Source organism: Botryllus schlosseri, chromosome 5 (genome assembly GCF_051294905.1).
Source record: "Botryllus schlosseri isolate E-star chromosome 5, Bs_hap1, whole genome shotgun sequence".
NCBI lineage: Eukaryota > Metazoa > Chordata > Ascidiacea > Stolidobranchia > Styelidae > Botryllus > Botryllus schlosseri.
Window position 1 is genome coordinate 20,708,366 of NC_137240.1, and position 14,063 is coordinate 20,722,428.

The following is a 14,063-nucleotide window of genomic DNA, read 5'->3' on the forward strand; positions in this document are numbered from 1 at the left end:
ACGCAAGGTCCAACGGACTATGTGACCCCAAACAGCTTTCCATACCTTCGTAAGTTTGCTGCAATTCCATAAATTATTGTAATCACCCTATCATCGTCACCAGAAACACATATCTGAGTCGAAAACGCCTGACATCAATCAAGCATATACGTTTAACATTAAATTCAACTACGTAGCTCATGTCATCCGCTCATACCATGCAGGAGTGTTGATAGAAAAATCGAGCTGGTTTATTCGTCATCACATACACGGATAAAATGACTCTGCAAAAGCTAACATAAACAAATAATTATGATCAGGCTGAAATGTGGCAACATAGGATTGGAAAGCAGCCAAGTGCAAGTAGTAAATTAGTTGAATTGTTTTGTCATTTCATAACGTCACAATGCTGAGGCAGGAGAGCGTCAAATCAAACACTTATCAAACATATTATGGTATCAGCTTTAAATACCAGAGGATCGAATTCGCACAATGCGTCGGTTACAACGCTCAGTATAGGCTTACAGCGCACAATTCTACATTGTATACGTTGCACTAACAAATAATTTCCACGAGTACAGATATTTTAGTTTCCCTATAATAAAACACGGTAAGAAGCAGTCAGATTCGGGTATCAATTACGACCCCCGTCAGTTCAAGTCAAGGCAAGGCAACATTACATATATTGACTGACTGATGTTGAAGAGATCAGAGCGTATAACGTCATCATCGTTGCTCATTATGGCAGACTAGGGAGTGATATTCACATTTGCGTCTTATTATATGAAGCCTCCGCAGTCCGCATGCACTTATCGGTCACGCATTGAACAGCTCGACGGCAAATTCATTGGAGTGAGTTCCCAGCTATCTTGCTTGACGTCTCGATTGTTTGTAGTGGCTGAAAAATAATGCAGCGATTGGTAACTACATGCACAGTACACACGCGTTTGGAGATGACACACAACTTCAGTAAATTTCAAAACAAAAATGCAGCATGATAGGTTGCTTCATAAAGATTGAGCTACTGAACGGCGGGCCTATATGCAAATATTTAAGTGGATTCACATAAATGATCATAAAATCCGATCCCAGAGACTTGATCCAACGACTAACGTATCGCCAGAATCTACGTTTCAATGCTCAACCAACCGAACTAATTTGTCGGCGACTGCGGAAGGAAATCATAGTTTAATTATACCGAGTGTTCTCGTTTTCTCACCGGAGAAAAGAGAAAACTGGTATTCATTTGGCCGTGACGCCCTTTCTAATCCTTATTATGTTATAGTGATCGCTTGACCGAATTCTCAGCTATATCATCTATCGAAAGAGTCCTGAGTGACGTGTGTTTACCTTATGCAGTTATCAAGTAATGAACTCAGACGTACATGCGATTTGAGCGTGCGTGTTGCGGTTTGCGTAAGATGACTCACACCGCGTGTCGATTACACAACGCGGCAGCCACTTCACAGTCACCAAGCTATTGTTTTTGTGATCAATGATAACTAATGATAACGAATAAAGTATTGTTATCCATGGCATTAGACATCTAGCAAATCTGCCAATTCGAAAGACAATCATAATACAGGGTATATTGTCTCACATAGGTGACACGCGGGCGTCGTTTCTACGCAGTATAAGTGATGTTTCTTTCATATCAATATGAAAGGCAATACACATCACCACGTGCGATTTATTGGCGTCATGATCGGCATATATCATTGGCGGGAACAGCTATAGTGTATGACATCCAGAACTTATGATATCGCTGTTTATGGCGCGTTATTATATACACCAGTCAGCTAAATTACGGCAAAGTCTGCGGGCTCATTTGTACGGCCTCACTAGTCACGTTGGCAATTTTTTGCTACGCCAGTGTCCAATAGATTGATAGTAATGAATTCTTTTGAATTGCAGCTATCTTGTACAATTTGCAAGTGCCTAAAAGTCTCATAAAAGCAAATATGTTGCCATGTCGGAAGGGCATTTGTGAAAATTCAATCAAGCCTGCCGACATCGTTAGCCGCGTAATGTTTTGCCGTATAGAACCTACACTTTGAACAGGTTTTATCATCATAAAATAGCTTATAAATGGCTGGGTACATGTGTGTCGATAGAAGCCATCCACAGCACAGTACTGCAACATCATAAGACCATTATAACGCATTATATCTCCGATTAGGTGAAGCGTGTTCAGGGAAGACTTTGCATGTCAGGTCTTGCCGACACGCGCAAAATTCGTTTTTCTGTATTCAACCAGCATTTGAACAGGTTATACGCTGCTCGCGTATATGATATATAGCTTGATGTACGCGTATTGATAAAAATTATCATTACAAAAAGACTGTAACCGTCTATGACCGGTACAACGCCAGATATCTTAGATCAAAGGAGGCGTGTTAGTGAACAATTGCGTCCGTCCGAGCGAGATAGTGTAATGGTTATGCGTCCGGCTTCTCGAGCGGTAGGTCGTGGGTTCGATCCCCGGCCGGGTCATACCAAAGACTCGAAAAATGGTATCCGCAGCTATCCTGCTAGGCGCTCAGCCATCACGGATAGCATGGAGGAGAAAAAAAACGGGGGCGCAGACTAGATGACCTCATGGGGCCGTATCGCAACTCCGTCGCCAAGGCATCTCGATGGTGCAGGCGAGAAAGAATATCATATCTCTCTCTCTCTCTCACGACCGAGACAATCGTATCGATCAGGCATAGGCCACACACTGGATTTTAAAAAGAATCAATAAAACGAAAATGCAGATGTTATCGTAACTATATGCTCCCTCACACAGCGTTTAAATACGATTTATCAATATCAATATTTATCAGTATCTAGTTGAATTATTTGAAATTAATCGGGAAACAATATAAAGTTAACGTTACGCGATCAAAATATTCTCAGATATATTGAGCGGGCAGTCAACATTTTACTAATTGAGTTATGTGAACACGTTATCAAGGAGGATTCTGAATCCGTTGCTACTCACATAGACGTTTAAAAATGTATCAGAAAGCGCGTTACGAAGTGAAAATCTATTACGACATGAATTGAATTAGTGAGGGAAAGATCATAGGCCGCAGTATCCGTTTGGCGACTGTCCTGTCCAGTATTTACCCGTTCGCGTGAAATATAACACAACGGAAGAGAAATGCGTTCTATATTCAATACTCACTTTTTGTCATGGAAATGGAGTCGGCGTGGCGATCCAAATTTATACGCTATTGTACGCAGAATTCAGCAGCTATGTGGAATACTCTTCAATACGCAGAACGAATCGTTCGATGAAAACACTGATTGGGAAGTAACTCATTCACGCATGTTTGCATCTTAAACTTTTCTTATAATATTCGTGTTTATAGGATTCATGCTAATATACTTGTCATGAAACTTTAGGGCCATGAGGTGCTAATACATCTTTTGCATCATTCAACATCATCTGCTAGTCCATCGTCCAAAGTAACGTCCATTTACAATAACCTGCTAATACGCTGAAACTAATCTTTCAATCACTCGGTGACAGCGGACATGAGACCTTACCAGTTGATGGCACGCAATTGGTCGCGCGTACGTATACAATACTAAAGTCATCGACCTAATTCAACATTGTGAATTGTGCCAATCTCTGTAAGAAAGGCGGCATGTTGAATTTTTTGTGATAAAAGTAGGCTATTCCTAAGCTACTGATCGATCTGTATATTCTGCGAATTTGGTAGCCTTTGGGAGACAAAAACCGACTTTTCAAACGCCAATACCGGGCCAACCCCGGGTCCCAAGCCGTTGAATCGGATATCATCGCGTTCAGTTCTACGAGAGGAAAACGGGGATAACTCTGTCGAACCCCTAAGACCAGCGGTTGTCGATCGGTATTTCGATCTCTGTTCTCATACCGACCGATTAAAAAACCAATTGCGTAACCCGTATTGGCGTACCATCACGGGTTTTTAGAAGAAAACTTTTTTCTACGCGTCCCAGCCCCATTTCCCGGGCATCGTTGGAATTGTAATCGAATTACGCGTCTGCCGGTACCAAATTTATCCGGCTACGATATTCGGTTGGCGAGAAATCGGTGATTAAAAAAACTGTGAAAAAAGCGCTATGCGCTGTTTTTTGAAGGCCGATCCCGAGTCGGCTGAAAGTCCGATACGATCGTATCGGGTATCGGTCTACGCCGGGCCCGAAGACGAACGCAGCGGTACCTCGTATGGCCCAGTGGTGTGAACGACCGAGACGGAACCTCGGATAGCCCGCCTATGAAAAACGTGAACTTCTCGGATGATCCACCGATCCAGGATAATCCGAGGATTATAATCGAAAAACTCACATAACTCCGCTTCTACTGGTCGGAATTGAGTCAAATTTGTTTTGCATCGTCTTTGAAAACAACTCAACAATTTCATGGGGTTGGCCGAAAAATTTGATTTTTTTAAAATTTTACCTAATAAATTAAAAATTCTAATTTGATCTGCGGAGTTCTATGCTTGTTAGAATTGAACCAAATTTGGTGTGCAGTGTTTTTTTTAGAGTAAGCTGACAATTTAATAAGTGAATGGCTGGAATCCGGAATTATTTTTTATGACATTTATGATCAGTGCGGGATTTGAAGCACAGGCCTGCAGACATGGGCGGAGCCTGGAGCCTATTAAATCATATTACGTCGCGTGCAATACCTCGGTTACAATGATGATGACCCCATCAAGCGCCAAGGTAATCAAGGAGGTTCGCAATTCGAAATGAAGATAGGTTGGGATTGGTTTATACAGGGTTTGACGCTTTGGCCATGTTGATAATTGTAATTATAATTGATCGAGCAGGGTTATTACCCGTAACATTTATGATACCTTACAAAACGCGTATTCAACGTAGTATTGGCGACAAATATAGCTTTAGTTACGAAATTACACATGAAGGAAATCTATCGGTATCAAGGTCAATATTACATGACTTCACTATTTCGAATCTGGTTTTACTGGTGGATGGCTGCATCAACAAACCCACTCTGACTGTTTTAGTATAGATTAGCGAAGATTCATTCGACTCCGAGCCGGTAAATCTAGGTTAATGTGTTTCAACTGCGAAAGTATGAACAGTGAACATAGACGATATCAGATCGATGCGATTCATGAAAGCAATTTTCACGCCGCAATATAGCGTACCGCAACAATTGTGGTCGTTATTGTTTGATATTCACGGTGCTCGACTACATTGTTCACATTTTACACCATGCCGATGTTTTTTATGCCATATTTACCTTCATAAGACAACGATTACGCGAATGAGATGCTACGTAGAAGCCGAGATAAACCTTTTTTACCTTAGTACAAATTCTGGAGTCGACCTCGGTCGGACCCGAAACCGCAACCAGCTGGTCTTGCGGTTGTGGATTATTCCACTATACGCTATCTCGCCACGCTCTCACTCGCTAGCGAGCATGATTGAATTGGAGATCTAGGCGTGTCTATGAATGCGGCGAATGTCCGGTTAGGTTTGCTGGATTTCCCGCTGCGTAGAAGCCGAGGCCAGTCAAATGGAAATTTCGGTCATTTTTGAAATAATAGTATTTACGGTGACCAATTTCGTCACACCGACATGACCAAAAATCGTGTTCCATTTATGCCTGAAGAGGCAGGGATGTCTTTTAGGGTGGATTGCACAGATGTCGATTAAAAAGTAATCACCGATTGCCTTAATCGGCGATAATTTAATCAGCGAGCAAGGTCACCTGGTGACTCTGTGGTACAGATACGGATTCGCCTGTGAGTTATCTTATCGCGGATTACTGACGCAAATCGACGCAAATGACGTAAGGTAGCAATCAGCTGTTTTCGGTCGGTGGCGATATTAACTGTGTCGTCATAAAGGAGAGATGCGCTCTTCATAGATATGTATGTTTAGTCGATGTCATGTGCGTATAGCAGCTAACTAGACTGTTGCTACTTCACAGTGTAAGGTTATGAACGCCAGAACGCGTCAGAAGAACAAACGTTTTGAGGTTATGAAAAGAGGTATTGTAGGAATAGCGTACCAAAATCATCGTCTTATACCGGTATTGCTATGCCAGAAACTCTACTACAAATTTCGTATATTGCAAGACATTTATCTCATTACTCTGGGATATCTAGAACTAGATAGATACTTTTCAGAGAATTTTATTTTCCGTTTATTGGTGCATTAGCCGCTTCACCAATGTGAAGATATACAAATTGAGTTCATACACACACATTTGCATACGATTTTGATTTCTCCATACCAATGACAATTGGCTCTGCAGGAGTGTAGAAGTAAATTTCAGCCATTGCAAGGATCTAACTGTTGTGCAATGTGCTCAAGTGCTGTACAAACAGTAATGCATTTATGTTACAATTTTGCAATGCAAACTTATCTGCTGTTACCTAGTTGAGTAATCTTGTTTGTTGACAGCCAAACCTCACTTCAGTTTATCAAGAATTTGGTCAACCATAAAATTCAATACAACCTGTTTTATAGAGAGCTACATTAATATAGTGCAATATCGACTGAGAATAACAATGCATCCATACCTCAATGTTCTTGCTACCCTCAATATGTTAAAGAGCCTAGCGGAAGAGAGAGTGCCAAGAAGATTGGTCAAAGGCAGAGCAAATCCATTGGAATATACCCTGGAGGTTAGCGACACCGATAACGTGACGGCACAACCGAGCACGACTTCAGCGCAGACAGATTGTTCAAAATCACTTCTCTGGAATGTCTTGAGTATTTAGCTCGTGTTTGAAGACCAATAACCACACATTCAATTGCTCGTCAATTATTTTTATTACGAAATCCAGTAGCCTATGGTGTAGTCAGAATTGGGCAACTAGAAATTCAGCTTTTCAAAATTAGACTATAATGATAATTATGGCTGCATATTTTCCCAAATTAGAAAAGAATTATAGACAGTAGTTATTTTTCAATTGAATTAGAATAGGGATTACTGCATATGTGAAAATTTGGAAATTGAATCTGCACAACTCGCTTAGTATTGTAGAGTTCTACTGTAGAATTTTCAGCAAAACCAGAAATTAAGTTAGAATTATATTACTGGCATTTTGCACTTACTATTCTAATTATACAGCCAATTTACTAGTTGTCCAAGTCTGGTTTTTGTGCTATTTCGATTCGTTGCTGTATTTTCTCAATTTTGCAGTTCTTTTTCCATTTCCAGTTTCTGGTACTTGACATGCATCTGTAATACAAAATATTTCATTCTGATATCATGCTGCTCCTTTGCCATTTCCAGGACGCTCATTTCTGAACACCACATTTTGATCACCAACATTATAGTTAAAATATGATTTTTTTCATCAACACACCTGGCTCTCATTTTCGAGACAATTGGCGTTGAGCTTTTTGTGTTCTCTGTTTCATCTTGCATATCTGAATGTAGTAATGAATAAACTGTGGGTTGCATCACCATCATTGTATGCTAACACTTACCGGTCTGTCGAGGGAACTGAAGGAAGCGTCACATCGCCATCAACAACGAAAAGGGCAGCAATTTCATTTGCTGCAATAAAACTATGGTTAACAATAGTTGTATTGATTCAATAGAGTTCAAATTCAATAGAGCAATGTTAATGTCAATCAAAACAACCCGCAATGTTCTATTTGAAGTATTCGTGTGGCTATGTTAGTACCAACACGATTCATATGGATTTCAAATTAGTACCTCAACTTACCATCGCTGTTGTGACATGAAGAACCAGCCTCTGCGCTCACATCCTCGTCGATGATGAAGGTGCAAACTGAGTCTTTGGAATATGCATCTGAATAAAAATTTTAGTTAGACATACATTAGAAAAGTTACTTTCAAATTATTTTTTCATCTTAACCTCGCGAGGAAGGATGAATGACTAAAATCATGACTTGACTCGGGTCAAAATTACCTGTTTCGAATGGGATGAATTGATTTGACTCCAGTCACTTCTTCAATGTGATATATGAGAAATCCTGACTCAAATTCAAATTTCCAATTCAAGTTGCAAGCCTAAAAATAATATGGTAAATGATATGGCTCAGGCGCCTGCACAGTAGCATAGCAAAGCCAGACTGTTTCAAATTAAAATAGGATGCAAGTTCCTCTGCCGTTGGTTGCAACATATTAAAAAAGTTGATGTCCTAAATGTACTCACCGTTGTTTTTGTAGATCCAATACGGTATCGTCGTCATACGGATGTTTCAGACATTCAATTTGAGATGGAATATGGTCTGAAAAGTGATAATAAATATACCAGTGTTATGAAAAACAATTGCAGATTAATCAAGGAGCGGTTCACAGTCGAATATGCCGAGCAGTGTTCCCCATGTGTCATTTTCGTATAGCTAATGTGCAGCAGACTCTGGATATGATTAGTTTGTTGGGAATTACAAAAAGACAATGAATTCATGTTGTCCATAGTCATCAAAATTTGTCTATTCAGTTCGAAACGAGCGTTGAAATGCGAATATGAAGCACGCCGAGAGTCACGATAAACACAGATGGAAACAATACATCACCAACTGCAAATTTTAAAGAATTGCTTGTAATGTTACCTACCGAAACTTTTTTCCATAAAGGTCATCAACTGAAGGTAGCGGTGGGCCGCCGCCAGCTTTTGCTCGTTCGACGCGTCGTGATGCGTATATCTTTTTTGCTTTTTGTTTCCAAACTTTTCCATACATTCTGGATTTGGCCAATTTTTCTTACTGATTACATCCCAGGCAACATCTTTTGTTTTGTTGTTTTGCCATCTGTCTTTTTGTTTTCCATGGTTTCAATATATTATTCTATTAATTCAATTATTCTAAACTTTTCTTGTCTGTTGAAATTTTCCGTCCTCATATTTTACTGACAAAGTATACTATCGAATTCTGTACAGTCTGTAAAAAATACCATACCGGAAATCACAGCATAAGGTACTATCGGCTGTGGTAGGCCCACGCTTATAATATGCACAAACAGTCCAACAGTTGTTGTAGTAGTGTCAGAGAACAATATATTCAGCTAATACCGCAACTGCACGTCAGAACATCCACTTAACACCATCTCCATACGAAATACCAATGTACCTATAGCCAGCCCCGACAGCAGTCGCCGCGAAGCACACAGCCGATTAACTTTCTAGACACCTCGCTCGGCGGATAACATTTGGCCGATTAAAATTCATCGATTAGTGCCTAATCGTCATCTGTGCAAGGGAAGCCAGCCGATTACTGACGTTTAATCGGCGATTACGTATTAATCGACATCTGTGCAATCCACCCTTAGACTTGTTTTGATCTTGACAAGGGCCTACATCGCCAGTAAATGAAAGAAATTGATGACACATATTAGCTGTAAATTAGTCCACTTCATTGAAATAGACACGTTAAAACGATGGTGAGATAATTTTCCAATAGAGTAGTTTACACACTGAAATTCACGACCACAATAAGCACGCAAAATACGGGTAAATATATTTTTCAAGTGATAGTCATTATCTATATTCTTTATCGGTCCAAGGTGCATTCCTTCACGCTACAATTTGATATTTATGATATTCTATCATTTGCTCTGCAGCACTCCTATAGTACTCTTACAGGCGGATTATAAGACTAATTGGCATCGTGACAGATCTTATTCCTATCAAAAGTCATCGTCCTTTTTTCATGTCATCCTCCACATTCGGTGAATACCATCTAATAACTAATTGTATCCATATATCGTGTTAAATCACCAATGTTTTTTATTACTTTATGACAAGAAGGGGGTTCTGGTGATATTGAAAGACCAGAAAATATCTAATGTGCTTTATAAGCTCAGTGGGTTACCATTTAGTTTCCCTGAAGCTCGCAAAGTTTCCAGCACATACACAGCTCTAGTATCAACGCCTAAGTGAAGTACCATAAATGCTTTTTCAACTCATAAATACCATTCATTGGCATAGCCCATTCTCAATTGCAATCGGCATCATTTACGCCCTGGATCAGTCAATGTCAAGTGGCAGAGAAATATTCGAACGCTGAGTTGCTGAGGCAATCAAGGCAGAGAGACATCGGTGTGCCCTGCATAACTGGGATTGATTTCATGAAATCTAAATTGGTCCGACAAAAATACATGTTACTATCACTGGAGAAATATATTTACCCGTATTTTACCTGCTTGTCAGCTCATTTCATTTTCGTCGTCCTTAATTTCAAAAAATTATCCCACCACCCTTTAATGGAGTTATTTTAATCAAGTGGACTAATTTCCAGCTAATCCGTAACGATTTGACGCGGCTTTAACATGACGAGAGTCTGAGATAGGAGGTAGAGACATGTTAAAGTGGTCTTTATTCGAAGGTTTCTGTCTTGCAGCACTAGTAATAATTGATCAAAAAGTGTGCCTTACGTTAAGCCGAAAATTGCCTTATACCTGCTAATACACTCCAAGTCCATGAAACAAGAAGCTTCCGATGGATATTAGGGTCGATTATAATAAATGAATATATTTATTATTTTATGGTAACTGAGATCTGCTATCGCAGCAAGGTAGCTATTGAATGTCGTAGTTATTTGCATACTAGCCGTAGAGAACAGGTGATCTAATCTGCAGCATGGCCAACTGTAGCTTCTTATAAAGACACATGTTCCGTATTTTCACAGCAGTTTTCAAACGCAAATATGTGCGTGGTGAAATGGCGTGGTCATTGGTATAATCCACAGCTGCAACACCAATGGGTTGTTGGTTCGAGTCCGGCTGAGGACGACACGAGAATTCCTACCCAAGTGTAGGAGGTTTATCTAGGCTCCTCGTCGTCATGTGATCCGCGTAAGCGGTGATTTATAAAAGCCTATTGGTAAATGACTCTTTTGACGAAACTGGTTCCCGAACCTTGTCATATAATACGACGTCAATGTCCACCTTAGTTCAGTAACAGCAATGGTCATGGTCTGGTAATTCAAAATGGCGAATTGTCTCCCTAAGTAACAAATGTCCACTAAAGTGTTCTATTAGGTATTGAAAAAGTTGGGAAAAATTAGGGCGACCGCAGTTGGAGGACATTTCGTGTATATTCTAAACGCTGCGATATAAACCGCAAATCACCAGTGACAAAGCGCGGAATCGATATTCCAAAACCAATCCAGTTATTTTCAGACGCCTAACTTGTCTCCTTCTGTTGGCGATAATTGTCGCCCAACTGCTTCAAAACAGGACTGTCCACCAAAGTAGTCTAATAGGTAAATATATATATATATATGTTAAATTGTCCATATGCAACTAAATGGCTGGCGCCAAATTTTGTTGTCCTGGCAATCTGTACCCCACAGGACAAATGCTATTCCGCAGAGAAAAGTTATTTTCCATTGAAGAAACACCAATTTGTAATCGTGTGCGTCTTTCAGTTTAGTACGATTGTGTGATTTCACTATCTATTCACTATATAACCGACGGTAGATCACGAATTAATGGCATGCAACGACGTAATTGTTTCAACAGGCCCGCCCGAATGTGTTTAATTATTGATTTCGTGCCCTAATGTTCCAAAACGACACCTCACTGAGCTCGACCGGAAAATCTGATGATTGTGAACGGATTAAAAAAATTATGGCAATATATACACAATTTCCAATATTATTGACATTTATTATTGAGTCGGTCATGAATTAAAAAAATTCAGGCGCTTCGCGTGATTAGGCTTCATAAACTCTCTGCATACAATGAATAGAATGAATGTGCTCACAAGTACTGGTGGAAACATCCATCCGACTAAGACGGATCCAAGCTCAAGTATTTTGAGGGGTTGGCTGACGAAGTGCTTTTTCGCCCCTGATTTTGTGGTTGGCCAGGTATATCTCTTACCGACTGTTTTCGCGCGGCGCATTGTATCCGTAGTAGCCAGACTAGCCTACGTGTGGTGGTAGTGGGCAATGAACGTTGAGCAAGGTAGCACCACAGCCTTTGTTATGTTCGTGCATTTACGTTCGGTGTCGTACAACTCTTTCTTTCTGATAGGATTAGTAATTACAGCCAATCATTATTTCCTCGCGTGTCGTGCTTGTATTTATACCCTGTGTTCTGTTGTCTCGTGGTCTTTCGTTTAACTGCACTCTGGATCGTGTCGCCTGTCTACAGTCTTACTGCTGATAATATACTGATTTCTTATTGCAACCTCGTCGTATGAGTTATTGTTCAAACAAGATCAAGAACATAACAGCCTTTATATTTATATATAGCGTTTTAAAGGCTATGGTTGCACGACAAAGTGCTTGGTTAGACTCCGAAACACTTCTTCTTTCGATATTGTTATGATTCGAGTTGGCGTGGTGGATTAAATCCACGGCCTACGGCGCTAAAGACTGTTAACGACTTTCGGCGGTAGCACCTTTATCTGGGCAAGGCAATTTTTCCCCAATTCAGCCGATTCACTACCGTAAAATCACATGAATGCCATCATGAACATAATTAATTACGATCAAAATGCTCAAATATCACGCATATAGCACCATATACTTGCAAAAATTGGCTGCATACTTTACTAAATTTGGGTTGATTTTAATTTTTGAAAGTCCACCAGTCCGCCACATATTTGTTTGAAATTTTACCGGTCCGCGAGGTGAAAAAGGTTGAGAGCCACTAGTGTAGAATATAATTACATATATATTTTCAGGACGTGCCCAACCACTACTGTGTCGCCAGCAATAACAGAATCAGAAACCACCAAAGTTCCGTCTACTACGACCGCAGGTATGCAATTATAATAACCTATTGTGTTTAAAATGACTGGCGTTTTAAAATGTCTGGACTATGTCTCAAACCATCCGCATGGTGAATAATACGCGTTCAAGTAAACAACGAAAGATATTCGAGATGTGCGAGACTGCCGTTTTGTTTTTTTATTGATCAAATCCCTTCATGTGCAACGTTGTGCGCTTCTGTAATGCTAAGGTCTATGGCCGGAGCGACCACAACTGAAGCATCGCGTAAGTGGCGATTAAAACATGTTGATGTGGAAATATTAACAATGTCGAACGACTACGGAAAAACTTTGGTATTGAATCAGTGGGAGAACGTTTCACAGAGAGCTCATGTTCATTATCCAATGCAGTCTGAAATTCCGTATCTGTCATAAAAAGTCGAACACCAGTTATGACTTCAAGAATCGGACATTTCGAATTTTTCAAGATCTGAAAGTATCGCAATATTTCACCTGCGTGTGATGGTCGCGAAGCTATTTCAGATCGATCGCGAAGGCTTTCTAAAAATGTTACAGTTTTCTATTCAATTTGCCAAATATTTCTAACACCCGTTCTTCTCATTATGTGACGAGCAAATACACGTCCCCCTTAAACTAAAATTGTTTCTTTCTCCGAATGCGGCATGAGACACGTTCTCGTGTTTATGAGATGGGCTTGTTGTTTTTACAATTAGATACTTTCTTGTGCAAGGTATTTCACAAGAAACAGTGATGGTACAGAAATCACAAGGGCTGTCGAATGAGATGCGTAATAGCGAATTTAGGTTGGACATTCTCGTCTTGGTGGTCCATCGCGACCGTCTGCTGCAATGCGGTCGTACGTCAAATAAGTAATCGAAATGCGGCCGTGAATAGAAAAAAGTTTGAACACCCTTGCCCGAAAAGATTTGCGAACGTTTATCGGGAAATGCAGAAATGAAGCTTCATTTTTCGTTATATTCAGCAAGCTACTTACAGCTGCTGTATATGTTCGACGGAAAAGACTAAATACCGACGGAATAAGCGCTTTCACGTTTGTTGTTGTTTATGGTATTTGCGGTATTTGGTGTTTCAACTACAATGGTCATTTGCACTGGACAGATATTTCTGCATGATTCCGCATCTGCTAACATTTAACCCGGCCCACATCCAGGCTATTTTCAAGACACCGCTTACGCAGATCGGATTGCGACTCTATAGTCATTACAACCCTGCCTGGAGGTAATGCAAAAGTAGAATTAGCACATCAGATCGATGCCCACAGATTCGAATCTCCATTGATTCAGATGTTGAATGCGGCCCGCGAGGTGAAACGTTTCCTCACCCCAGTTTAAAACGTCTCATTAGTTACGATAAATCCAGAATAACTGTGTAGGTAAGCTATATGATGCAGGC

The 14,063-nt window shown here is 40.2% G+C and overlaps 2 long non-coding RNA genes across 5 annotated transcripts; both read right to left on the bottom strand.

The window, feature by feature from the left end:
• Positions 1–206: 206 nt before the first annotated feature.
• On the bottom strand, positions 207–3,329 carry LOC145439360 (uncharacterized). Its single transcript, XR_013915169.1, has 2 exons — positions 3,149–3,329; positions 207–877 (listed from the first exon to the last, which is right to left on the bottom strand). It is a non-coding gene; the product is annotated as an uncharacterized LOC145439360 (long non-coding RNA).
• Positions 3,330–6,765: 3,436 nt separating this feature from the next.
• On the bottom strand, positions 6,766–9,239 carry LOC145439359 (uncharacterized). 4 transcript variants are annotated; one of them, XR_013915166.1, is made up of 6 exons: positions 8,528–8,647; positions 8,124–8,199; positions 7,671–7,757; positions 7,429–7,498; positions 7,305–7,368; positions 6,767–7,177 (listed from the first exon to the last, which is right to left on the bottom strand). It is a non-coding gene; the product is annotated as an uncharacterized LOC145439359 (long non-coding RNA). The 4 variants fall into 4 exon arrangements; XR_013915165.1 differs by lacking the exon at positions 8,124–8,199 and having other exon boundaries at positions 6,766–7,177; positions 7,671–7,742; positions 8,528–9,239; XR_013915164.1 differs by lacking the exon at positions 6,767–7,177 and having other exon boundaries at positions 7,304–7,368; positions 8,528–9,239.
• Between the last annotated feature and the right edge of the window lie 4,824 nt (positions 9,240–14,063).